The sequence below is a fragment of the Rhipicephalus microplus genome, chromosome 1 (assembly GCF_043290135.1).
Source record: "Rhipicephalus microplus isolate Deutch F79 chromosome 1, USDA_Rmic, whole genome shotgun sequence".
Lineage (NCBI taxonomy): Eukaryota > Metazoa > Arthropoda > Arachnida > Ixodida > Ixodidae > Rhipicephalus > Rhipicephalus microplus.
Window position 1 is genome coordinate 23,313,204 of NC_134700.1, and position 25,983 is coordinate 23,339,186.

Here is a 25,983-nt window from a genome sequence, read left to right on the forward strand (position 1 = left end):
GGAAAAATTAGCAGTCATGATTTTTAATGACAATGAAGGTAGTGAGCTTAGAATACAGGAGGTCACGCTAGACATAACAGTAAATACAATTATCTGGGCGTATGGATAGGCAATAGGGTCGAGTACCTAAGGGAACACGAAATATACGTGACAACTAAAGGTAACAGGAATGCAGCGGTAATGAAAAGCGGAGCACTGTGGAATTACAATAGGTATGGTGTTGTCAGAGGAATATTAAAAGGGGTCATGGTTCCTGGTCTGACGTTCGGCAATGCAGTCTTGTGCATGAGATCAGAAGTTGAAGCAAGATTAGAAATTAAGCAACGTGGAATTGGTAGGCTTGCCTTAGGAGCTCACGGGAATACACCAATTCAGGGAGTACGAGGTGATATGGGATGTACATCATTTGAGGGCAGGGAAGCTAGCAGCAAGGTAAAATTTAGAAGCGATTGAGAGAAATGGGTGAGGAGCGTTGGGCTAGGAAGGTATTCAGCTACTTGTACACGAAGAATGTCTATACAAAATGGAGGAAGCGATCCAGAAAATTGGCTGGTAAATATTTAGAAAACAGCAGGGGGCCAAACCAAAAAGAATTATCGGTTAAGAAGAAGGTGAAGGATGCTAAGACCGATATGTGGAGAATTGGTATGATTAAGAAGTCCGCACAAGAGGTCTATGGAACTTTTAAGCAGGAAATTGCCAAGGAACGGATCTCTGGTAATACTTGGGGTAGTTCTCTACTGTTTGAGGCCAGGACGGGAGTACCCCGAACCAAGACATGTCGGGCCAAATACGAAGGGGTAGACACGGTATGCAGTGCGTATGGAGAGGAAGAAAAAACTGCCGGACACTTGATAAGGTCCTGTAAAGAGCTTCACCCTATTGTTGAGGATGATGGCGCAGAGTTTTTCAAAGCACTTGGGTTTAGGGACCGGGAGGGCGAAATAGACTTCAAGCGGGTAGAATTAGCTAGAAGGAGGTTGTCTTATTGGTTGCTAAAATCAAGGCACGAGTGAAAACTAAACCCTTCACTGCAAAGTACGAATCTTCAACTTCACTTTTTAAGAGAAAAAAATAAATCTAGTTTTTGGTTCATCAATTATTACGGCTTGGTGGCGCTAGCCACCGCCAGATCTAAAGGGTACAGCCACATCCATCCATCCATCCATCCATCCATCCATCCATCCATCCATCCATCCATTCATCCATGGGTCGCCAAGCCATAGCTTTTTTAGGGGGACCCAGAGCCCTGAGGCCAACAGTGTAGCCAAAGATGGACCTAAAGGGGCACAAATATTCAAGCCACACGAAGTCCGTGGGAGAAGACAAGGGCCAAGCTAAGTCAGACGTAGGCTATATAAACATGCAGGGTGGCAGGAATAGGTAAAGTGGGAAGAGATAGAAGAGCAGTTGAGGCAGGAGGAGCTGATGGTATATGATGTTGTGGAGACACATCTTCGGGACATGGAGCAACCACCCTGCAATCCGGACTACGCACGGGAGTATTGCAATAGAACAGAAGGCAGCAAAAAGGGGGGTGAAATTGTTGCATTTATACTTAAGAGCATGGGTTGGCAAAGAGTCAAGCAGGGATGCATGGAACATTTATGGTTAAGAGGGAAAGTAGCTGGGCAGATGACACTCCTTGGTTTGGTGTACTTGTGGACGGGAGCAAAGGCCAGAGAGGAAAATCAGGCAATAGTGGAGTGTATATCAAAGGACATTGAGGAATTAGGAGGAGAGTGCGAGATAATTATACTAGGAGATATGAATGCGCACATAGAAGATATAGATTGGTATACTGACTGAACAGGCAAAATGATCATGGATATGTGTGAAAGACATAATTTGATCATTTGCAACAGTACCGAGAAGTGTGAAGGGCAAATAACATTGGAGGTAGGAAGGCTGCATTCAACGATAGATTACGCATTGATGTCACTTAGGATGTATGATAAGCTCAGGGGAATGCACATAGATTAAGGTGGCTCCAGAAGTCTGGGTAGTGATCACAAACGTATCAAGCTAAGTTTTCGAAGAGCAGTGAAACTGGGAAGAAGACAAGATGAGCAACTACAGGAAAAGTTTCATTTAGAAAGGCAAAGAGAAATTGCTACTAAACAAATCGAGAAAGTATTCACTGAGGATAATAAAACAGTGTGGACATACACAAATCTAATTAGACTGAGCTAGAGCTTGCTAGGGCATGCGGCAAGTCACCCTGGAAAAAGAGACACAAACCCAAAAGTTGGTGGGATGAAGAAGTCAAGAGAGCCATAGCAAAACGTCAGGAAGCCTCTAGAGAACACAGACATGCTAAGCAGCGGGGTGAACCGACAGATGATGTTGAAAGAAAATGGGACATCTTTCTAAGCTCTAGAAGGGAAGCATTCCTCCTGATCGATGAAAGTATTAGAAGAAAGGGGGCTCAGTGGCTGGCAGAAGTATATGAAAAGGACAGAAAGACAGCTGCGAAAATTTGTAACCATATAAACTCCGTGAGAAATGAAACAAACCTAGAGCAAAATCAAATCAAATCAAATCATTTTGTTTTCCCAGAAAGAAACAGGTTCTAGAGAGGTTCACTGGCTAAAAGTGGTTTATGGACAGCTTGACGAGGCCAGTGAACCTTATACCAGGGAGGTGGGACAATGACAAAGATGCGTATAACAATAAAAACAAAAAGCTAACATTACAATAACAAATACGGTGTAATAAAAACATATATATATATATATATATATATATATATATATATATATATATATATATATATATATATATATACATTGCTACGAAACATCCTGTTACCAGCATAGCACAGAAGATTACATGGACGCGAGCAAAAAGGAAAAAAACAAAGAAAAACAAAAGAAAAATCCAGCAACCATAACACCATTATTGCCAAAAAATAAAATAAAAAATAAATAAATGATGAAAATATCAGGGAAGATATATACAAAGTTGCTCCTTGTGTATGTGCTGCATCATACAATGTACATCACATGTCAGACAGACAAAATTATACAGACAGAATTATATCATATAGCCTATTCGGTACAGCATGGATATACACACTGAAAGAAAAATGAGATTGTACTATCGTACAGACAGCACATTTTACAACGTGAAAAAGTTAGCCTATATTTACAAAAAAGGATCGTAGTTCTTTTAATGAGAAACTGTTTACGTGACTCTATTTATTGAGAATCATTGGTAAATTGTATTGCAATGTTTGAGATTTGTAATTATTGCGAAACCTCAGAACAAACCAAACATCACTGCTTCTTGTTCCTCACAAAACATTTTTTTGCAGTTAGACATGCGGTATTTTCAATGAATTGTTTAAAGGAAATGGAAGAGAAATAGCAGGATCGCAGAATGTGAGAGATATACATATATTCCACTTTAATAATACCGTAGTCCTGACACACAAGTTGTGTTGATGACAAATAATCTAAATTAGCGACATGTCTAATAATTTTTTTCTGCATGGTCTGAAGTTTCATTATGTTCGTTTTTGTCGTGGTGGCCCACACCAAACTGCAGTAATTTATGTGCGAAAGAAAAAGAGCATGGTACATTTGCAGTTTCACCTTTGCGGGTAAGATATATCTACAACGGGCTAGCACACCAACTACACTAGAGGCTTTTTTGCAGATGTCAACGGCGTGTTGGTTCCAGCTGAGGTTTGATGAAAACGTGACGCCAAGGATTTTATGTTCATCCACAAAACGAATGTCTTCACCGGCGTAAGCTAACGCTTGTGTTGATGAAAACATTTTGTTTTTAGCTCGGAATACGATGGCTTTTGTTTTCCGTGGATTAATTTTCTTTGCTAGACCACAAGAAAAGCTTGTTCAATAGCTTATTACACCGGATAATTAGCTCATTTGCGTCAGGGCCTGAAAAAAGTAAGTTCGTGTCATCAGCATATATAACAAAGTTCACACTGGGATCAATATCTACGATGTCATTAATGTAAGCATTAAATAATAGCGGCCCCAGCACGCTTCCCTGGGGCACACCATTTAGAACAGGTAAATATTATGACGTATGAGTGCTTAACTGAACGCATTGCTGTCTATTTTGCAAGTATGACTTTATTAACTGAAGTGACGTGCCACGGATTCCGTATGATTCTAGCTTAAGCAGTAAAATGTTATGATTAATGCAATCGAAAGCCTTGCTGAAATCAAGAAAAACAGCTAACGTGAAAAGATTTCGTTCAAAATTTTGCAGTATCATTTCCTTAAGTGCTAATAGGGCCGTCTCCGTTGACCTTCCTTTCCTAAAACCAAACTGAAAGTCAGTGATTATATTTCTGGAACAGAAGAAGGCAGATATACGCGTATCGATTAACTTTTCTAATCCCTTAGAAAACACAGAAATAATAGATATAGGTCTATAATTAGTCACCAGGTTACTGTCACCACCCTTGAACAACACAGTCACTCTGCTTCTTTTCATATCTTCTGGAAAAACACCCGACTCAAGTATCAAATTAAAAATGTGGCTGAGCGCAGGAGTAATGCAATCTAAGACATATTTTATAGGTTTTATTTTAATGTTCTCAATGTCTAGTGCCTTACTGTTCTTTAGGTTCATGAATGTCGTGTAAATTTCTCGTTCATCCGTTGGTGCTAGAAAAATACTGTCGGGGCGTTTATTTCCTAGTGTAGCCCTGAAAGAGTCTGCCTGCAAAGGCACGTTTGCTGATACACCCACATTTACAAAATGATTATTCAAGTGATCCGCAAATTCTTTACCAGTGAGCTCGACATTGTCAACGGTAATCTTAGCTGGTGCGGAGTCCCGCTTACCGTGACCAAGCACATCATTAATTAAGCGCCAAACAACGTCAGGTGATTGCTGGGCGCTTTCAGCAAACATTTTCGCGTAGTAAGTTACCTTAGCTCGCTTAAGCTCCGGTTCAGCTTGTTACGTGTTTTTTTAAACTCTGCCAAATCTGTCAGTGCTCTTGATTTCAAGAATAAGTTGTAAAGTTTATTCTCAAGTCGTATCATACTAGCAAGAGAGGGGGTCAACCATGGTTTACGTATTTTTTTCGATAGTTTAACTTGCTTGAACGGGAAGTGTTTTACGTATATATGTACAAAGACAGCAAGAAATTTTCGATAGGCTTCGTCTGCAGAAGTTAAGTTGAAAAGAAAAGACCCATCATGTTCACTAATATCCTTCTTAAAAGATTCTAAACTGTGGTTTGTTACAGTTTGTATTTTGTACGGTTCACGATACATCTCCTTAATATTCGGCTTGTGGGAATAGCACATAAATACCGGGCAATGATCACTTATATCTGATAAAACTGTGCCACACTGAAATACACTGGCTTTCATATTTGTTATTAATAAGTCAAGGCACGAGACAGATAATGGTGTAACACGCGTTGCTGCGGAAATGACATTCCTAAATCCGGCACATTGAAGCATGTTCAAAAAATCCATGGTAATAGGGTTATCATTCAAGATATTGATATTGAAATCGCCACCACATTCCAGTGTAAAATTATTGGACGACACGTAATGCAGAAATTTATCAAAAAAGCTTTGAAAGCTCAAAATATTGCCCCCTGGAGGACGATACACAGCAGCTATCATGTCTGAATTGTGCCTGAGTGCCAATACTTCGTAGTCCTCACACGTGACACAGAAATCCGATACTAAATTATACTTCCAGCGACTGTCTACGTGAATAGCAACGCCTCCACCACGCCTGTTACGACGGTCAAGGAAAAATGCCTCATATCCATTAAACTTCGGCCGGCAGCTTGCGCCGTCATACCATGTTTCAGTCATCATGATGACTTGAAACTTGAAGTGGAAATCATTGAGAAGGTAGTGTATGACGTCACTCTTAAACTCTGCAGATCGAGCATTGAAATGCAACACAGTCGAATGGAATCTGTTTTGAGCACTAAGCAAATGAGGCAATACGAACTCGTGGTATTCCATCTTTCTTGGACCAAACAGTGAGCCTTTACGAACAAGAAGTTATTTTAGATAAAGAACTTTCATCATGAATCTGAATTACAGCTGAAAGCTCGCTCTGCCTCGCGAAAATCTTGACATTCGCTGTGCACACAGATTTCCAGTTGCATTCATGTTTTTTTTTTCTTATTGCCATTCCAAGTAGCCGTTTCAATGTCGGGCAAAGGTGCTCATTGATGTATATCGGTGTCGAGATATCTAGTCCCACGTCTTTGTTTGTTAGTCGAGCCTTCTTTGCTTTCCTCAGAGTTGCATCACGCTTCGCTCTTGATTTGAATTGTACAACGATGTTGGATCGCTCAGGGTTTCGCGTAGGCACTCTTTGAGAAGATTCTATGTCGGCTTCTCTGATTGGCTCATTAATGGCACTTCCAATCATTGACAGGATATGCGACACGCTTTCATTTTCTTTTCTAGCAACACCCTGAATTTCTAGATTGACATTGCGAGAGTACTGCTCGGCAAGCAGACGTCGCCTTTTCATGTCAGCACCTCTAGACTCCAAAGCTGTGCACTTAGCCCGAAGAAGCTTTTTGTTTTTCTCGTTCAACATTTACCGAGACCGCAGTACTCAGCCTTTGCTTCAGTTCCTCAATTGTTTGCTAAGCAAATTTAATGCTGTTAGTCATATTCCGCTGCTCAGTTCTTAATTCTCGAATTTCCGTTCGAAGATCCCGTTCTATCATGTCTTTATACTTTGCAAGCTCTTGTTTGAATTCCGCCCGTAGTTCTTCCTTAAGCTTTAACAGTTCCTTTGCCATAGTTCAACAACAACAGTGTGCGCTTACGCGTCCGTTACAAAAAAAGTCACAAATTTTACAAGCTTGGCAGCGACGACGACGAGAAAAAAAGAGATAAAAAAGCTACAATGTTCAACCACTAACCTGCAGCGAAAAGGCACCAAGGATTAGGCGATATCGAAGCGTGTTCGTCGCCACTGCCAAATGAAAGCCGTCCGCAGCTGACGTAGCCTTTTATCGATGTCTCCGCTGTCCCGTGATGCTGCAGTGCCGCCGGAAACAGCTGACGGTAGCACCTCCTGGTCGAAGTTTGCTTGGCCCAGCTGATCACGTATGCACGTGCGATGATCTGCGCCAATTCCAGTGCGAAGTGCAGCTGTGCAGAAGCAGCGATCTGCAGCGAAAATGCAGCAAGGATTAGGCGATATTGAAGCGTGTTCGTCACCACTAAAGCCGTCCTCAGCCAACGTAGCCTTTTATCGATGTCTCCGCTGTCCCGTGATGCTGCAGTGCCGCCGGAAACAGCTGACGGTAGCACCTCCTGGTCGCAGTTTGCTTGGGCCAGCTGATCACGTACGCACGTGCGATGATCTGCGCCGATTCCAGTGCGAAGTGCAGCTGTGCAGATGCAGCAATTTGCAGCGAAAAGGCAGCAAGGATTAGGCGATATCGAAGCGTGTTCGTCGCCACTGCCAAGTGCCGTCGCCAGTGCCAAGTAGAGGTTTATAACTACAGCTCAAGGTGCTAGGCTAGAAGGGGACGAAGCTATGGAATATATAAGAACAAGGGTGACAGAAAAATTTCAACAAAGAAGTGCCTTATGCACCATAATAGAGAGGGATGAATCATGTGGCACAATGGCTCCATTTTCACAACGAGAGTGGTAAAGGGCTGAGAAAAGGGTTCTAGTACATCAACAGGCCCAGATGGCATTCCAATTATGCTGATAAAGACATTGGGTCCGAAGTCTAAACAGACTTTGAGAGAAGCCGTGAGCAGAACAATAATCGATGGTGAAGTCCCCGATGGATGGAAACTTAGCAGGATCAGCATGATCTATAAAGGAATGGGGGACAAATATGACATAAACAACTAGCGTCCTATTACAGTGGCATAAGTGGTGTACAGGCTGGCGATGTAGATTATAAAGGAAAGACTGCAGGCATGGATAGAGGATGAGGCGGTGCTAGGGGAACTGCAGAATAGCTTTCGGAAACACAGGAGGTTGGAAGACCTTCTGTTCTCACTGACGCAGTGCATCGAAATAGCAGAAAAGGAACTCAGGCCTTTGTGGCTAGCATTTTTGAATATCAAGGGAGCGTACGACAGTGTAGTTCAAAAGTACTTGTGGGGAATAGTGGACACAGTAGGTGTGGAAGATGGAGTCACTAATCTTTTAAAAGAAATCTGTAAAATAACAAGGTAGTTATAAAGTGGGAAAAACAGGTATCCAATCCCACAGAGGTGAAACGGGGGCTTAGACAGGGGTGTCCTCTGTCACCCTTGTTATTCATGATGTACCTACAAAGATTAGAGGCCAAATTAGAGCGAAGTGGACTTGGCTTCAACCTCTCTTTCGTCAAACAAGGAAAGCTCATTGATCAGGCACTACCAGCATTAACGTGCGCAGATGATATAGTGCTAATGGCCGACAACAAGGAAGATTTGCAGAGATTGATGGACATCTGTGGTAATGAGGGAGATAGATTATTCTTTATTAATTTCTTTATTCATCAGATACCCCGCAGCACCCGAAGGCGTTATAGCAGGGAGGTTACATCAATAAATGACTTACATCTCCGTTCACACACACAATACAACTTTGTTCACACATAAATAACTGATATACATTTTCGTTCACACACATAGTAGAATTTTGTTCACACATCATCACATCTTCGTTCAGGTTACAACACGGGTTTACAGCAGTGAATAAAATACAGCTTCGTTCCCACTATGTACTTGCATTTCAGTTAGCCTGTTCCACTGTTTAATCGTTCTAGGAAAAAATGAATTGGCATACATGTTTGTTTTAGCTGGGTATTCCCAAATTTTGCAACTATGATCAAAATGTTTTGAAGTGTAATGAGGGTTGTGTAAGTACATTTCTCTATTAATTTCAGTTTTATTGTAGTAAATGCAGTAAAGAAATTTTAATCTCTGCTTCTGGCGGCGGTCAGAAAGACACTCCCATCCTAGTTCAGCCTTCATTGCAGTGCAGCTCTCTCTCCTTCCGTACCGTCCCAAGACGAACCTGGCAGCACGATTTTGTAATTGTTCCAGAGCAGCAATGAAGGCTACCTCGGCGGGGTCCCACACGACACAACCGTATTCTAAGATAGGTCTGATACAAGTAGTGTATGCCCTACGTTTTAAATTCACATGCGAACATCACAGGTTTTTTTTTTTTTGAATGAAATTTAAGGGCTTACCAGCTTTGGCTATGAGAGTGTCAACCTGAGGCCTCCATGAACATTCAGACTATAGTATTATACCTAGGCACTTATATGTACTCTCTTGTTTCAACTGTACATTGTTGAGATGGTACTGTGACTGGAATGGTTTCATCTTTTTGGTAAATGAAATATGTACACACTTTGTTATATTCAAATTCATTTTCCATTTGGTACACCAGCTATGAATGAGCGATAAGTCTTTCTGAAGTTCTAATACATCAATATGATCAAAAATTTTACTGTACACAACACAGTCATCCGCAAACAACCGTATAGAAGATAAAATTCCTGCAGAGATATCATTAACATAAATAAAAACAATAGTTGACCCAGGACGGAGCCTTGTGGGACCCCTGAGGTCACATCGGTGTATTCGGAGCATTTTCAATTCAGTACTACGGTTTGTGTTCTTTGGGTAAGGTAACATTTGATCCATTTAAAAACAGTCTTATCAATGTTCAGGGTGGTAAGCTTAAACAGTAAGAGTGAATGTGACACCGTGTCAAACGCTTTCCGAAAATCCAAGAACACACCGTCAACCTGTCCTACAGTATCTACGCCCGATATTACATCATGATAAAATTCGACTAATTGTGTTGTGCAAGGCAGCCCTCTGCGAAATCCATGCTGCTCGTTGATTAGTACCTTATGCTTGTTTAAATGAGTTATTATTTCTTTGTATAAAATATGTTCGAGAATTTTACACGGGATAGACGTAAGCAATATTGGTCTATAATTACCAACGTCTTTTTTGGACCCACCTTTATGTATCGGTACCACGTGCGCAATTTTCACAGTCATGTGGTAAGGTCCCTGTCGCTAAATATCTTTCAAAAATTGCATAGAGATACATAGAAATTGGCCCCGCACAACGCTTGAGTACACGCGGAGAAATATCTGGACCACTAGATTTACTCTCATCAACGTCCTTCAATAGTTTTTCAATTCCATTAACACTAAGCTCGACAGGAAGCATAGGCGAAATGCTCATAATAGTTGGATGATAATTACAGCTGTATTTGGGTAAGAATACCGAGTGAAAAAAGTTGTTTAGGCATGCAGCCTTATCCTCGTCATTCGTAATTACCTTGCCGTTATAATTTAACTCCTGTATTCCAAAGGAATCTGAGCCACACTGTTTTAAATACTTCCAAAACATTTTAGGATTTAATTTCATTTTGTTGCTCAGCTCAGTGAAGTAATCATCTTTAGCTTTTTCTATCTTTAGCTTATATTCGTGGGTAATCGACTTCAGTTTTTCAAAGTGAGCAACTCATTTGCTTTTCTTGAATGCGCCTATTGCCTTTTTCCTTTTGTTGATAAGTTTTAATATATGTGCTGTTACCCATGGTTGTTTGTGCTTTTTTAGCCGTGATGAATGAACACTGGGGATATGTCTATTTGTTAACTCGGAAAATATATTCTTAAATTTGTCCCACATATCATGCACATTGCCCCCCTCAAAAAGACATTCGAAAACAAGGAACGAATTACGAAGTTTTTTAGAAACTGCATCGTAGTCACCCTTGTCATAAAAGTAGGTCCTTCTACTCGTAGGTATCTTCGCACACACTTTTTTCTTTCGGATACAAGCAACAACAGCAAGATGGTCACTAATTCCTGGAATCACAGTCACGTCCTTTACGAAATTTGGCAAGTTACAAAACAACAAGTCTAACACAGCGTCATTGCGAGTAGGGGTGGTAACGTACTGCGTCAAACCAAACGTGTCGACGATATTTTTCATCGCAAGGTTCATGCGCCCGCTTTTACTTATACAGGAACCATTACCCCAGGATAAGCCAGGCAGGTTAAAATCCCCCCCTAGGAGTATTGTCTGGGCTGACGCTTCAGAAAGAATTTCATCTAATGTTTGCATTATGGTAATATCTGATGTCGTCGAGCGATAAATCGCTCCGACCAAAAACGCGAAGTTATCAGGCAGTATTATCTTGCACCATACAGACTCCAGTGCGTCGCACTTATAATCAACTTCAAATGACTGTAAGCAAGAACGAACAAGTAAAAAAAACACCACCACCTGCTGTGAGCCTATCGTTGCGATAGACGACGTAATTTTGCGGAAACACCTCACTATCAGCAATCGAGGGCTTTAGCCAAGATTCTGTGCCAAGGACTATATCTGCGTTAACACTCTCAATTAAGCCCAAGAGCTCAGCAACTTTATTAACTACGATTCGGCAGTTCACGATGACGGCAACATGTTTTTGACATCGGTATTTCTTTTTTTTTCTAGTTTGTCATTGCCTGCGTACTGGGACGACCTCTTCTTTTTCGTCATCCCACCTGAAAGCCCTGCCGTTAATAATCAGTTTGTCAAAATTCAGCTTCATTTTATTGTTCTTATCCTCTCTTTTTGTCTTAGCATATTCCCACGGCTTCTTCCTGATACTTCTTGTCTCATGTGAGTAATCTTCGCTAACGCTGTACTGGGAATTCTTGAATCTTTTGGCATTGAGAAGCACTGCCTGACGCTCTTTGTACAATGAGAATTTAACAATAATTGGCCTCTTCTTATTCTCATCATAGCGTCCTAAGCGATGTGCCCTTTCCACAGATTCGAGTTCCATTCGAAGGCTCGTTTTGCAAATATTCTTTATTATAGCTTCGGATTCTTCCCAGGATTCTGAGGTTTTATCATCAACGCCACAGAAAACAAGATTTTTCCGGCGACTTCTGTTTTCGAGGTCCTTTGTTTTCTTTTGCAGATCTTTCACCTGTTGCATGAGTTGCCGTATTATAACTGCCTGTTCTGTTAAAATTTCGCTGATGTCCCTTATCTGGTTCTGAGTTTGGCTAAGATTATCTTTTACTTCCATCAGTATGTTCTCATTTTTTTTTCGAACCTGGATTCAATGCCGTTTAACTTTGAAATTAAAGTTTCCTGCCCACTCTGCAAACATTTCAGCACGTCCATCTCCGGTGTCTTAGCAGGACCTGGGTTCAGTTCAACATCCCCCGCCAGTATTAACAACAAAATCAAATACAGCACTCTGTTAGAAATAATCGGAATCTCTTCAGACGTGACGTATGCATCGTGCATCCGTGGTTTTTGTTACGAACAGTTAGCAACGTGGGAGGAGCCGGCAATGCATATACAAGTCTCCGCGATTGAGATGGGTAGTAATGACTAACCTGCACCAGCAACAGTTGCATCAGCAACTGATGTCGGCAAGTGTGCCGGCTTCAAATCCCACGAAGCCATCGTGCTGAGTGCTTATATACGCCTGATCGGCACCACGTGAGTTCTGTTGGCCCAAATTGATTGCTTGATCCTCGCTGATCCATCCGTGGCTCGAGCCACACGTGCCTCTGACGACAGATGATGACCCATGCACACGTGTGGATGATAGTCGAGATACTGCAGATGCTGACCAGGGATCAGACAAAAAGGGCTGTGTCCTGCGTTCCGCTGCATCGAAGTGGATCGCAGAAACCAGCAGCAGAGGTACCTGCACCAGCAACAGTTGCGTCAGCGACATGTCGGCAAGTGTGCCGGCTCCAAATCCCCTTCAGGTTCAGTAAGGAAAAAACAGCAGTAATGATTTTTGATGATAATGAAGGTAGTGAGCTTAAAATAAAGGAGGTCACGCTAGGGATAACAGATAAATAAAAATATGTGGGCGTATGGATAAGCAATGGGACCGAGTACCTATGAGAACACGAAATATACGTGACGACTAGAGGTATCAGGAATGCAGCAGTCTTGAAAAATAGGGCACTGGGGAATGACAATAGGTATGCATGATGTTGTTAGAGGTATATGGAAAGGGGTCATGGTTCCTGGTCTGACGTTTGGCAATGCGGCCTTGTGCATGAGATCAGAAGTTCAAGCAAGATTAGAAATTAAGCAATGCGGAATAGGTAGGCTCGCTTTAGGACGAGCTCACGGGAATACACCAAATCAGGGAGTACAAGGTGATATGGGATGGACATCATTTGAGGGCAGGGAAGCTAGCAGCAAGATAAAATTTGTGAAGCGACTGAGAGAAATGGGGGAGGAGCGTCGGGCTAGGAAGGTTTTCAGCTACTTATACATGAAGACTGTCGATACAAAATGGAGGAAGCGAACCAGGAAATTGACTGGTAAATACTTAGAAAACAGGAGGGGTCCAAACCAAAAAGCACTATCAGTTAAGAAGAAGGTGAAGGAAATGGATACTGACAATGGAGAATTGGCAGGATTATTATGTCCGCATTAGAGATCTATCAAACTTTTAAGCAGGAAATTGCCAAGGAAAGGATCTATGATAATACCTGGGGTAGTTCTCTACTGTTTGAGGCCAGGACGGGAGTATTGCGAACCAAGACATATCGGGCCAAATACGAAGGGGTAGACACGGTATACAGTTCATGTGGAGAGGAAGAGGAAACTGCCCAACACTTGATAATGTTCTTTAAAGGGCTTCGCCCTATAGTTCGGGATGATGGCACGGAGTTTTTCAAAGCACTGGGGCTTAGGGACAGGGAGGGCAAAATAGGCTTTAAGCGGGTAGAATCAACCAGAAGAAGGTTGTCTGATTTGTGGCTAAAGTCAAGGCACGAGTGAAAATTAAGCCCTTCACTGCAAAGTACCAGTCCTCAACTTTACTATTTAAAGAAAAAAAAAGATGAATCTAGTGGTTAGTTCACTAAATATTATGGCTAGGTGGCGTTAGCCGCCACCCAATGTAAAGGGCACAGCCACATCCATCCATCCACCCTTCCACTGAAAGAGCCGTGCGCACGAACTGCTATGCGCTCCGGCTTCTCCGGTGCGCTTTTTTATGCAGATTTCTCCGTACCTGCCCATCATTAATGTCTAGCACATTATGTCATAACCCTTGAAGTATGACACGCCAATTTACTGAATTTGAGCTCCATAAAAGTCCTTGTGAGAAATCGAAAATTATTTAGACAGGGCGTGCCTTTTCTATTTCTTCTCTCAACTCTCCCTTCGTTGAGCAGGCGTTTACAATATTAGGAATAACTGAGACAATTTATTGGAAGTTAGCCGCGCTCAGAAAGCTGTTGGATAAAAAAAAATACCGTGTCAAACGTGGCAGAACCAGGAGGCCGTAAGTAGAGGGGCGAGAAAGGAATTCTGAATCCCCTACAACACGAAATGTTTTCGTAATTTAACTTTTCTGGGTATACAAAAGTATTTACACGTATTCAAAGTTGCCAAAGTTAGTAGTTTTGCTGGCCTCCCCTCCCCTCAAAAAAAAAAGAAAACTTGGGTAGCCCTGCGCCGAACGTTTACAGTTGGTGAAGTTGAACATAGCGTGCCTACTAATTCGCATCGTAAATTTTACCTTCTTCACAGTATGAAGTCTCAAAACAAGTTCAAGTATAACGTAGTTGGATAAAAAAAATGCACGGCGCGAAATAGCGGCGAAAAGGGCATATTGTTGAGGGGTGGTGACGTGTGACTTAAAGCGTGTACTTATGTATATTGTGAGCGCGACAAGCGCCGTTCAGTGTCAGTGTTCAGTCGCCGTTCAGTGTCGCCTCTACGGCCCGCCTCCCATTCCACGAACGCCCACGCGGAAAACTCCCCAATGCAGTTTTAGGAGGGGAAACTGCATCCCTTGGACAGCTAACAATTCCTCCAGAGCGGCCATCGAATTTGATAGTGATGTTTCTAGAAGGTGTACGTGTTGAGGCTCTTGTAGACACTGGCGCTGCTGTTTCGATTATTCGTGCTGATTTCTGTTCCCGCCTTCGAAAAGTCACCACACCTTATGGCGGCCCACCTCTACGTGCGGCGACCAACGCTTTCATTCGTCCACTTGCGCAGTGTACCGTTCGTGTCTGCATAGAAGGCATTCGTCATCACATTGTTTTCGCGGTATTTCCTGAGTGCACCCACGCTCTCATTCTTGGGTGGGATTTCTTGTCTCAGCGCTCATGTCATCATGTCATCAGGAGGCGCTGATGACATGATATCATGTCATCAGCGCCTCCTGCATGTAAATACCACTGACTCTTCTCCGGTTGAACACGATGGACGCATCCGCCTTGTCACCAAGTCAGATTGTGTACTTCGGCCATACATCGAAGAAATTATAAGTGTTAATTGCACCGACATTGTGGATGGCGACGTACTAATTCTCCCTTGCGGTCATACCCTACGTAGGGGCATTGTGATCACACCAGGGCTTATTCGCTTCTTCGATGGGTCTACGTACCTAACCGCCATAAATCAAAGGCCCGAGTGTGTACAGCTCCCCTGTGGCTCAACAGTATCTTGCGCGGTCGACAGTGAGCCTGTTGCGATTGTTACTCTTCCGAACAACAACCACAACGATGTTCCGAAGTCACAATCACTGCCATTCAATGCCTCTGCCACACCTGTGTCCGCAACAATAAGCAATGACTTAACACCTGATCAAACTGAAGATTTGCTCGCCCTGTTAAATAGACACCGTTCTCTATTTGACGTGAACTCGCCCGCCCTCAGCATGACTACCAGCGCTACTCACAGCATCCAGACTGACGGCTCTCGTATCTCGCATCGGCGTCCATATCGCGTGTCTCATGCAGAACGTAAGATCATCAAGGAAAACGTCTCAGACATGCCACGACGCAACATCATACGTCCTTCCACGAGTCCCTGGTCATCCCCAGTTGTTCTCGTTCAAAAGAAAGATGGGACAGTGCATTTCTGCGTCTATTACCGTGCGCTAAACAAAATAACGCGCAAGGATGTTTATCCTCTCCCTCGGATCGACGATGCACTGGATTCATTACAGGGCGCAGAGTATTTTTCTAGCCTCGACCTTAGGTCAGGCTACTGGCAGATACCATTGTCGGAGTCTGATAAAGAGAAGACCGCCTTTTCAACGCCAGATGGGTTGTACGAGTTCAATGTGATGCCTTTTGGACTCTGTAATGCGCCCGCCACCTTCGAACACATGATAGACGGCGTATTGCGTGGTTTGAAATGGAAAACATGTCTGTGTTATCTCGATGACATAGTAGTGTTTTCATCCACGTTCTCGCAGCATCTACAACGTCTTGACGAAGTCTTCACATGCCTTGCAAAAGCCGATCTACAGCTTAACACCAAGAAATGTACCTTTGCTAGCAAGACAATCAAGTTTCTCGGCCACCTTGTCAGCAAAGAAGGAATTCGGCCCGACCCCGAGAAGCTTGGCGCTGTTCTCAATTTTCCTCGTCCACTACGTCAAAAGGACCTGCGCAGCTTTCTTGGGTTATCTTCTTACTTCCGGCGCGTCATACGTGGTTTCGCGGAACTTGCGTCTCCGCTCCATCAACTCTTCGCAAAGAACGTCCCCTTCATTTGGTCCGAAGACTGCGAAAGCGCTTTCACGGCATTGAAGCAAGCCCTCACGTCGGATCCGGTACTGTGCCACTTCGATTCCACCGCACCCACCATCCTTCACACCGACGCAAGTAGTCATGGTCTTGGTGCGGTACTCTTGCAGCGTGACAAAAACTCACGCGAACGCGTCGTTGCTTACGCAAGTCGTGCTCTTACCGCTCCAGAAAAGAACCACACTATCACCGAGCAGGAGTGCCTTGCTGTTGTTTGGGCAGTGCAAAGATTTCGACCATATCTTCACGGCCGTCATTTTACCGGCGTGACCGACCATAACGCCCTATGCTGGCTTTCATCGCTGAAAAACTTAACGGGTCGCCTCTGTCGCTGGGCGCTTCGCTTGCAGGAGTATGATTTCGATGTCGCCTACAGATCTGGGAAGAAGCATCAAGATGCTGATGCTCTATCGCGCTGTCCTTTGCCCAGCGGAAGCCACTCACCATCGATACTCCAAAACGACAGCACCTCTCCAATCGCAGTGCTAAGCTCATCACCTGCCACCCTATCCGTCCTTGTTTCACAACAACGTGTCGACCCATACTGCCGCACCATTGTTGACCGCTTGACCGGCTCTACTACTCCTCCAAACGCCAGACTCTGTCGACAACTTAAACAATTTAAGCTTGTCGACGATGTTTTATGTCGCTACATTTACCACATCAATGGCAACAAGTGGGTACCCGTCATCCCACGTTCTCTGCAACGTGAAGTTCTGGAAGCTTTTCATGATGATCCAACCGCCGCTCATCTAGGCTATCACAAGACTTACGACAAAATACGAAGTCGTTGTTTTTGGCCTGGCCTCTCTTCAGCCGTCGCTAAGGACGTCGCCTCCTGTGTCCATTGCCAACGGCGAAAACGACCGACAACTGCTCCGGCTGGCTTAATGCAACCTCTTCCTTGTCCCGCCTCGCCTTTTGAAGTCGTTGGAATCGACTTGTATGGCCCTCTTCCTATATCATCCAATGGGAATTGCTGGATTGTCACGGCCGTCGACCACCTTACCCGCTACGCAGAAACAGCTTCTATACCATCTGAGACTGCCACCGAGATCGCCGATTTCTTTCTTCGCCACATCTTTTTGCGTCATGGAGCTCCACGCATTCTCCTCAGTGATCGTGGCAAAGTATTCCTATCTTCCATTGTCGAGCAAGTTTTGCGTGCCTCGAACACTGTTCACAAGACCACTTCTAGCTACCACCCGCAGACCAACGGATTGACTGAACGGTTTCATCGGACCCTATCGGACATGATCGCCATGTACACTCACCCCAACCACACGAACTGGGATGCAATTCTACCCTTCATGACATTCTCCTATAATACGGCTGCTCAACGCACTACCGGCTTTTCTCCATTTTTTCTCGTCCATGGTCGCTCGCCGAGTTTCGCTCTGGATGTCTCTTTTCTTTCGGCCCCTGCACCCTCGACGGCTCCTTTCTCTGAAGAATTCCTATCTCGTCTCGCACACTGCCGTCACCAGGCCCGTGTTAACACCGGCCTCTCTCAAGACACTCGAAAATCTCGCTACGACTCGTCTCGCCGTGTTGTGAGTTTTTCCCCTGGTGACGAAGTTCTTCTATGGACCCCACTACGCGTCCCCGGCCTATGCGACAAATTCATCAGTCACTTCATTGGGCCGTACACGGTGGTCGAACAGACATCTCCTGTCAATTACCGCGTTTCTCCTCTTAGCGCCAGTCCTGATCATCGTTGCCGAGGAACAGAGATAGTGCACGTATCTCGTTTAAAGCCTTATGCGCAACGCATTTCATAATACTGTTAAGCGACCAGGCGGCCGCTTTCACCGCGCGGGGGAATTAGTGTGAGCGCGACAAGCGAATGACTCTTTATTCTCTTTGATATAATCATCACCTGTACATCTTCTTCATCTAAAAACATCATCACCAGCGTGATTTAGCTCGAGCCTGGCTGAATAAACCGGTTCCTCACAATATATATATATATATATATATATATATATATTATAATATATTATTATTATAATTATTATTATATATATATACTTGTAATATATATATATATATATATATATATATATATATATATATGTAACAGCGAACTGTGATAAAATGGTTTTATTTACAGGAGGTGAACGATGGTCGTTCGCTGCAGCACACTGCGATCGTGCCAAAACTCTTCGTCCTCTCCTTCTCTTCTCTACCTTTTACTAGTCCGTTACACTCTCCCGCAAGCAGACGAAGCCCGTAGGGCGAGTTATGATGCACAAGGAGGGTAGAAAGGTTTCAGGCGAGCAACGTGAGTGAGCTGCGTTCTGCTCGATCGTCGACCATTAGACAAAAGAGGAGCTATTACGTAAGTGAGCTGGCTGAGACGCTCCAAAACTACAAATGGGCCTGAATATCGTGACAGAAGCTTTTGACACAATCCACGCTTGCGTTGCGGTGTCCAAAGTAACACCAAGTCACCTTTTTCGAATAGAACCGGTTCGTGACGAACGTCGTATCGTTCCTTCGAACAACGTTGAGAGGCCAGAGTCCGAAGACGAGCGATTCGGTGGGCTTCTTCCGCGAGGCACAGGGTGTTTGATACAGAGTGGTCATTGTGTAGAATGAAGGGTAATAAAGTGTCTTAGAGGGCTTAGTGGCAACCTGGCGTACAACAGATAAAATGGGCTGTAGTTCGTTGTATCATATTTTGCCGCGTTTTACGCGTACGTGATAAAAGGCAGCACTTCATCCCAGTTCTTGTGATTGGAAGAAACGTACATGGCAAGCATGTCGGTCAGCATTCTGTTTGTCCGTTCAACGAGGCCATTCGTATGCAGATGATACGGTGTGGAATGACAGAACTGTGTCGTGCACATGCGTAGTAATTCTTCAACGGCATCAGCAGTGAACTGGCGGCCACGGTCGCTGATAATAACACGTGGTGGGCCATTGCGAAGGACAACGGAGTGGAGCAAGAAGTCTGCCACGAATGCAGCGGTAGAAGAGGGAATGGCTGCGGTTTCGGCATACCGTGTAAAATGATCAACGCACACGATTATTCAACGGTTCTTATTGTTAGACAACGGAAATGGACCCATAATGTCAATTCCTACTTGTTCAAAAGGTGTGCTGGGTGGTGTTATTGGCTGAAGGAGACCTGGTGTAGTGGTGGCCGGGCGCTTGTGACGTTGGCACGTCTCACAGCTAGCGTCGGAACGCTTCGTTGTTTCGTACATCTTGGGCCAGTAAAAGCGTTCCTGAGTGCGGTTCAGCGTTCGTATGAAGCCGAAATGACCGGACGTCGCATAGTCATGCATGGCACGTAGAAATCGCAGCGAAGGCTCTCGGGGACAACTAGAAGAAAACGTGCTCCAGGCCTGGAGTAGTTACTTTTATAGAGCAACTTGTCCCGGACCGTAAAGCGACCGCTGTGTTGGGAGGCACGTGCGGCGGCAAAAAGAGGATCCAGGTTGAGATCGTTGCGTCGTTCTTTCTAGAAATCAGCCGCATTAGGGAACGTGCTTGTAACAGCAGCAAGGCAGTCGTCGAAATTCTCAGCATCGCAGTCGGTAGTCGCAAGAGGAATCCTGGAGAGGCAGTCTGCGTCAGCGTGACGACGGCCACTCTTGTACGACACCGTAAAGTCGTATTCCTGAAGTCGCAGCGCCCAACGTGCGAGGCGGCCAGAGGGGTCACGCAAACCGACCAGCCATCATAATGAATGGTGATCCGTAATTATCTTAAATGACCTCCCGTAAAGATAACAACGAAACCTCTGTACGGCAAAAACAGCTGCCAGACATTCCTGTTCAGTAACTATATAATTGCGTTCAGATTTGCTGAGGCAACGGCTAACATATGCCACGACATGCTCTACGCCATTGTGACGTTGTACAAGCACCGCTCCTATACCGATACTACTAGCGCCCGTGTGGACCTCAGTCGGGCAAGATGGATCGAAGTGACGCAACAGTGGTTCTGACGTTAGTACAAACTTAAGTTGTGAGAATGCGGCGTCACACTCTCGTGTCCAGTTGAAGGTTGCATCCTGTCGCAAGATGCTTGTCAGCGGGTACACGATCTCCGCAAATCGTGGAACATAACGACGAAAATATGAGCACAGGCCGACAAATTATCGAAGTTCTCGTGCGGACTGCGGTGATTCAAAAGAGCTCACTGCTTCTATCTTGCGAGGATCGGGTCTGATACCATTCTTGTCGACCAAGTGACCCAGCACGAGAGTTTGACGTTCGCCAAAGCGACATTTTTTTTAGAGTTCAGAACCAGCCCAGCTTTTTCGATGCAGTCGAGAACAAGACTGAGATGGTTGTTATGTTCCTCAAACGTACGGCCGAAGATCACAACATCGTCAAGATAGCACATGCATATCTCCCATTTTAGACCACGTAATACTGTGTCCATAAATCTTTCAAAGGTGGCTAGAGCATTACAAAGGCCAAAAGGCATGACATTAAATTCAAATAAGTCATCCGGAGTTACGAAAGCAGTTTTTTCTTTGTCGCCGGGTTCCATAGGTATTTGCCAATAACCTGACCGCAAATCAAGCGTTGAAAAATAGGAAGCGGCATGCAAGCAATCTATGACGTCATCAATCCGCGGTAAGGGATATACATCTTTCTTCGTCACAGTGTTTAGACGCCTGTAACCTACGCAGAATCTCCAGGATCCATCCTTTTTCCTGGTAAGAATTACCGGGGCTGCCCACGGGCTGGACGACTCTTGCACGACACATTTGTTCAGCATGTCCTTAACTTGTTCGGCGATAACTTTGTGCTCAGAGGATGACACTCGGTAGGGCTTTTGGCGGATGGTGTGTGCAGAGCTGGTGTTAATTCTGTGACGAGCGCGGGACGAGGGTAACCTAAGTGGTGCATCTCTATATATGTTTGAAGTCGAAAGCAGCAACGTGCCGGGAAAGGACCTGCACCAGCGCTTGCCGTTCCGTCGTACTGAGAGTCTTGCTGACCATACCAAGCAATAAATCTTCATTATGGCGAATATCACCAGGAAAGGAAGAGGTGGTGAGGTCCGTAGCTAGTGCTGCTATCGAGCTGCATGAGGCTTCATCGAAGAGAGCTATCTTCATCCCGCCAGGAAGCACAACCGGCGTGGCAGAACAGTTCAGCGCCCACAATCTTGCTACTGCTTTTGTCATGCACACAACAGAACAGGGCACAAGTATGTCCTTCTTAGAACAGTTCTTGCGTAGAGGCCCCACTACGAGGTCAACACAAGCATCATCAACCACTGTAGAAGAGACTCGAACGAGTGTCAGGCTCCAAGATGGTGCTATCACTTCATCAATCACACTAAGTGTGTTTCTGTCTTCGCCATGGTATTCTTCTTCGGAAAGCACCTCCACCACAACTGTAACAGTGAACTGTGATAAAATGGCTTTATTTACAGGAGGTGAACGATGTTCGTTCGCGGCAGCACACTGCGATCGTGCCAAGACTCTTCGTCTTCCTCTCCTTCTCTTCTCTACGTTTTACTAGTCCGTTACAATATATATATATATATATATATATATATATATATATATATATATATATATATATATATATATATATATATATATATATATATATATATATATATATATATATATATTGCCATTAGTACAAGTTCTACAAGTATTATTTACACAGATGCTGGCATGCTTGTATGTGCCGCTATTCAGAAAAGGACAAAGATGCGCGTGCAGAGAAAAGCAATAGTCATACTGCCGTTGTTCGAATCAGTTTGACGTCCTTGTGTACCATTATCTGCAGCTTACAGTTACGTTGTAACGTGACACTGGTGGAGGTGCTGGGCAATAGTCTATGCACAGTTCCCACGAGGAAGATCTCGGTCCCAACATCGACGCCTTAGTATAAACAGCCAACCTTCGACGCAGTCGGTGGCAACTAGGCCTACCACCCCAATTCAGCCCTCTTTCGGAACGCTCCAGAACCATGGCATATGCGACAACTGCAAGCCAGACTGAACCGACCGTGACTCCGCCAGCACCATGGCTATCAGCCTCTAAAACGCCAAAGCCCTTCCATGGGGAGCCCTACGAAGACGTTGAAGACTGGCTGGACTAATACGATCGAGTCGCCGTTGCCAACAAGTGGGACGAGCACCGGAAACTGCGGTATGTCTATTTTTACCTGGAGGATTCGGCGCGTATTTGGTTCGAGAATCACGAGGCCGCCCTGAAAACCTGGCCGGTGTTTTGCACTCGGCTGCGGAACACGTATGGTAGCGCCGACCGGAAAGAACAAGCTGAACGTCTCCTCAATTCTCGCAATCAAAGAGCCAATGAAAGCGTGGCCATGTTCGTTGGGGAAATGTCTCGTCTGTTCCGTCGAGCGGATTCTGCAATGACGGAAGACAAAAAGGTACGCATTCTGATGCGGGGTGTCAACGAGCAGCTGTTTGCAGGACTTGTGCGAAACCCACCAGCTACCGTGGCAGAATTCCTCCGTGAAACTACGACCATGGAGTGAATGCTAAGACAGCGGTCTTCGCAGTATGAACGGTCCGACAACCTTGAATGTCTGTCAGCACCCTTGCTAACACCCGATGTCACGAGCGTGAGAGACCTTGCTGAGCTAGTCCGTAGCATTGTATGCGACGAGCTGCAAAAGCTTCATGCAGTGCCTTCACAGCCTCAAGTGGCTGCTCTGACTGACGTTGTCCGTGAAGAGGTGCGCGGCAGCTGGTACGACCATTAGCGCCACCTCCAACCGAAGCTCCTCTGCTAACGTATGCGGAAGCTGTACGTACTCCTGCCCCGGCAGCCAGCTATTTCCCCCGACCGACTAGCCTGCCGACACCACAGCACTTCTCGGGCGGACCACGCTATGAAAACCAACGACTGACTTGCCTGCAGATGCCGCAGTACTTCTCGGGCCCACCTCACTATGAGAATCCGCGACCTAATTTGCGGAAATCTAGCGTGTGGCGCGCTTCCGACAATCGGCCACTATGCTACCACTGTGGTGAGCCAGGTCACTTGTACCGGAAGTGCTCGTACAGACAGATGGGCTTACCTGGATTTCGGCCAGACGCTCGTCGGCCCAGGGATGGCAAACGACTCCGTGCCATCGCAGAGTACTTGGCAAGTCTACCGTCTCCGAATCTTCAGCGACGCCAATCACGCTCTCCGTCTCCTCGACGCTCTTCGTCCGCGAATCAATACTCCACGTTCGCCGATGTTGTTGCGGTACGATCCGCTAGGTCCCCAAGTCCACGCCGGGGAAACTAGAATCAGCGGTCCCCGGGGGTGGGACCGCTGTTAAGCTATCATCAAAACAGCCTCCTCCGACCCATCCACCGACCTTCGATGATTCCTTTCAGCCGACAACTCACATCGCTGACGAACCCGTTTCTGCTGACATTGCCGTTCGTGTCGACAACCATCCAGTGACTGCTCTGGTCGACACCGGCGCCGACTACTCAGTTATCAGTGCTGAACTTGTGGCTGAACTCAGGAAAGTCATGACTCCTTGTGGGCATGGACCAAACCTTCGGACAGCCGGTGGTCATCTCTTGACACCAATCGGGAGATGCACCGCAAGGCTGCAAATCTGTGAGTCGACGTTCATTGCTTCTTTCGTTGTGCTTCCCGAATGCTCCCGGAAAGTTATCCTTGGCATGGATTTCCTTCGTGAGCACGGCGCTGTTATAAATCTTCGAGACTGCCTCGTAACGTTTGCTAACGACTATGGCCCGAAGCCTAGAGATACCAATCCGCAGAAGACTGCGCTTCGCATTGTCGACGACACCGTCACACTTCCGCCATGCACCAGTATGTTCGTTACAGTACAGGACGACATAGACCATGACAGTAGTGGTATCGCTGAAGCCAACCTTTCGGTGCTCTTGTCTCAGCAAATCTGCGTTGCCCGCGGAATAATTCAATTTAAACGTGGGATGACTGAGTTGTTGGTAACCAATTTTAGTGGAGCATACCAATATTTGGCCAAGCGAACAACTATTGCTCATTTCGAATCCATTGACGATGAAGCGTGTGCGACGATAGCCCCAATTTCTGCAGCCGTTGAAAGTGACACCGCGGTAGCCGATGCAGTCGATGTCAATCCGAACCTGTCATGTGCGCAGAAAGAGCAAATCCGCTGTATACTCCGCATGTTTAGCGACTGTTTCGCATCTACATCCAAGATAAAACAAACGCAACCGTAAAACACCGCGTTGTCACTGACCATGCTGAGCGGCCCATACGTCAGCACGCCTACCAAGTATCACAAAAGGAACAAGAGGCTATACGTTCTCAAGTGAAGCAGATGCTCGAAGATGGCGTAATCCAACCCTCGAACAGTCCATGGTCGTCCCCCGTCGTACTAGTAAAAAAGAAGGACGGCACTCTCCGATTTTGTGTCGATTACCGCAAACTCAACAAAGTCACAAAGAAAGACGTTTATCCGCTTCCGTGCATCGGCGACTCACTAGACCGCCTCCGACGCGCCCGATACTTCTCCTCTATGGATTTGCGCAGTGGCTACTGGCAGATCGAAGTTGATGAACGCGACCGAGAGAAAACAGCATTCATAACGCCTGATGGTCTGTACGAATTCAAGGTGCTGCCCTTCGGTCTGTGTTCTGCCCCTGCGACATTCCAGAGGATGATGGATACAGTGCTCTCCGGTATCAAGTGGGAAGCATGCCTTGTTTACTTAGACGACGTCGTTGTCTTCTCCCAAACGTTTGAGCAGCATTTGCAGCGACTTAGATCTGTGTTTGCTGCAATTCGCACGGCATGCCTATCACTGAAACCAGAAAAGTGTCATTTTGGTTACAACGAATTAAAGTTCCTCGGTCACCTTGTTAGCCCTGATGGTATTCGACCTGACGCAGACAAAACATTGGCTGTCACAGATTTTCCACCACCTACCAACAAACGTGATGTGCGTCGATTTTTAGGCCTCTGCGCATACTACAGACGCTTTGTGCAAAATTTCGCAAACATTGCCGAACCCCTCACTCGTCTGACAAAAGACGACGTTCCCTTCGTGTGGGACCTTGAGCAAACACGCGCTTTCTCCGAGCTCCAGCATCGTCTCCAGTCTGAGCCTTTACTCGGACACTACGACGAATATGCCGACACTGAACTACACACAGACGCCAGTAACATCGGCCTTGGTGCAGTCCTCGTCCAGTGGCAAGGCGGCGTCGAACGCCCTATTGCTTATGCGAGTCGGATTTTATCATCTGCGGAGGCGAATTACACAACAACTGAAAAGGAGTGCCTAGCTGTTGTCTGGGCAATAGCTAAATTCAGACAGTACCTGTATGGTCACCCGTTCAGAGTTGTTACCGATCATCATGCGCTCTGCTGGTTGGCGAACCTTAAAGACCCTTCCGGACGTCTGGCCAGGTGGAGCTTACGCCTTCAGGAGTTCGATTTGACAGTCGTGTACAAATCTGGCCGGA

General features: G+C 45.3%; 1 protein-coding gene across 2 annotated transcripts in view; it reads right to left on the bottom strand.

Annotated features, from left to right (window-relative positions):
* The window catches only part of LOC119178630 (uncharacterized), a 72,630-nt gene extending 65,447 nt beyond the window's left edge, over window positions 1-7,183 (bottom strand). For both annotated transcript variants that reach the window (XM_075890954.1, XM_075890994.1), the window contains exon 1: window positions 6,896-7,183. The gene's annotated coding sequence lies outside the window, so the exon portion shown is untranslated. The remainder of the gene's footprint in view (window positions 1-6,895) is intronic.
* Window positions 7,184-25,983: the final 18,800 nt, after the last annotated feature.